The sequence below is a fragment of the Macrobrachium rosenbergii genome, chromosome 12 (assembly GCF_040412425.1).
Source record: "Macrobrachium rosenbergii isolate ZJJX-2024 chromosome 12, ASM4041242v1, whole genome shotgun sequence".
Classification (NCBI taxonomy): Eukaryota; Metazoa; Arthropoda; class Malacostraca; order Decapoda; family Palaemonidae; genus Macrobrachium; species Macrobrachium rosenbergii.
Window position 1 is genome coordinate 106,525,101 of NC_089752.1, and position 2,500 is coordinate 106,527,600.

Here is a 2,500-nt window from a genome sequence, read left to right on the forward strand (position 1 = left end):
CTCCTTGATCATAAAAGAGTTGAGCTTAAGAATGAGTATTTAAGTAGAATTTTAATACAGAGTTTAATAAATGAAACACTGTTCCCGACTATAATTCTGGAATAATCTTGGCGAAATAAGTAAATTTGTCTCTACAATTATTATTATTCATCTTTGTTTTCTAATAACTGATCTCTTCTTTCTGTATTTCTGTAATTCCTTTCGAACGAACACCATATTCTTCGGAAGCTTGAATTTCAAGCCAATGGACCCTGCAGTCCTGTTGCATAGGCATAGGGTTCGTCTGAATAATAATAATTATTATTATTATAATACGATCAATGGGAAAACATTCATATTGAACAAATATAAATGAAAGCTTCAACACTATGAAATATCCATAGGCCAAAGTAAAATCAAAAGAGTTAGAAATGAGAATTAGCGCCCAGTGCACTTACAGCAAAAGTCTAAGGAAAGATTTCTGGTATTAGGCAGCGTGTCTTTATGGTTTCTCGATTAAATACAGATTTTGATGCTGAGTTACACTGGCACTTAAATTTATTTAAGGTGGTTTTCGGCGATGACTTGAATCGCGTCTGTCTTTTGTTGGGAAAAGAAAATTATCAATTCTTGCAGACTTATCATAATTCTCCTGCTAAACACGGATGCTAAACGGAATATGGGACTACTGAACCGGATCTGATTCATGACAGGACGAGGGATGTAGTTATGGGAACAATTTCTCGAAATTCCCATTTGATATTCCAGCGTCAGTTCGTGAACATAAAGTGAAATAAGTGACAGAATCATAATGTAATGTAGTTCTTTTCCTAAAGAATACATATTCACGTAGCGAAATAATAAACAGCCTGGCAACAGGAAATTCATCGCAATTATCCCTTAGTCCTACTGAGGACCTGTTCCTTACCTGAGTAATGATGGTGATACCGATCCTCTCCTATGAGGACGCTGTCGTGGACAGCTTTCTCGTCGCTGCCTCGGAACTGCAAGTACTGCTATAACGTCACCGCTAAAATCACGTAATAGAACTGAAAAGAAACAAGATAAAAGATTAGTGAGGAGGAAAGCGCCTGACACGATTAGAAGTTATTCATGGCTGTAATTGGAGAGTGGAGGATTGGAAATGCATTTGGTATTCGGGTCATTATAAAACATTTTAGGTTTTTAGGTCAAGTGTCATCTTAAAACAAGAAAATAAAAGTCACGCTAATATATCTCTTCAAAGGACCCAACACTGTCTGAGATCTACGACGCAATTCTCAAACTAATTCTTTTCCCCCCTCGTTGCATCAATACAAGGTCTTCCGTTCGTTACTTAACTGGTATCCATTGGTCTTAATTCTCACTAAAACAATTATTGTCTTTAAGTGAATATCCAGGGGCAGCTCGAAAATCTGAACTAAATACTGATATTTTAGAGTGGGTAATCTTGTCATCTTAGTCATAATTGTGTATTTATTGCAACCTTTTAGAATCTAATTCCTCTTGCTTATTGCTACCTGGGCCAGAGTCCAGTTGCATGAATTCGAGTGTTTGAAATTAATAGACCAATAGACCCAACGGACGATTTAAATCTATGATTCCATTATTCTACTCCTTCAGCCAAATGGGGGAGCCATTGCGCTGATGGCTGGGGATTTTGTACACACGGAGATGGAGGTGCCGATAAAGAGGCTGACATTAACTCGACTAAATCGCAAGTTACGAGAATAAAGCTCGTGTGATGAAAGACTGCACTGGAGAGGGAAATGTGCTGGTCTGCTGGTATGTTCGCTAGTGTCGCGACATGCCGCTCAGATGTCGCGAGTTCGCGCCTCCCCAAGGGCGATGAAAAAATCACTGGCTCTGTATCATGATCAGTTGCTGCCGCACTGTGGGTTCTGCGGTCGAAACCAACAATCTTTGGAAGCTTGAGTTTCAAATCAATGGCCCCTGCGTGCTTGTTCCATTTGAATAGGTTTCATCTACCGAAATAATAATAATAATAATAATAATAATAATAATAATAATAATATGAAGAAGTAACTGAATTACGGGAAAATAAAAGACGAGAAGTCTTGTGAAAGGACACAAAGACGATATCAACATGTCGAGATCAAGCTTCAGCGATGAATTAGATGAAGTTATTCATTTATGGCTACAAGGGGATATTTGTTCGTTCTCCAACTCCGTAATAAAAGATGAAAAATCAACATGTTGCGGGCATAAGCGCCCTTCTGAAATTTGACATTTCACGTTTGAATGCAAAGTTTTAATTTACATCCGTGAGTAAATTTCGTTTACGGATCGTCAAGCCATCAGTTTTTTTTTAAGTCAACAACTATTGCTGGTAATGTCCTTTGTACCAACCAGAAGCAAAGGAAATACAATGATGCCGTGGACATCGTACGTCAGATATTGTCTGTATTAAAAATTCATATTGTGAAACTAATCAGGCTGAATAGGATGAAAGATCTACACACACACACACACACACACACACACACACACACACATATAT

General features: G+C 37.9%; 2 protein-coding genes across 2 annotated transcripts in view; one reads left to right on the plus strand and one right to left on the minus strand.

Moving 5' to 3' along the window:
* The window catches only part of LOC136843828 (sodium-dependent noradrenaline transporter-like), a 294,066-nt gene that overhangs the window by 158,753 nt on the left and 132,813 nt on the right, over nucleotides 1-2,500 (plus strand). The window lies entirely within an intron of this gene.
* LOC136843827 (uncharacterized) overlaps nucleotides 1-2,500 on the minus strand; it is a 169,929-nt gene that overhangs the window by 84,166 nt on the left and 83,263 nt on the right. Inside the window, exon 2 of the mRNA XM_067112620.1 lies at nucleotides 908-1,028. The gene's annotated coding sequence lies outside the window, so the exon portion shown is untranslated. The remainder of the gene's footprint in view (nucleotides 1-907; nucleotides 1,029-2,500) is intronic.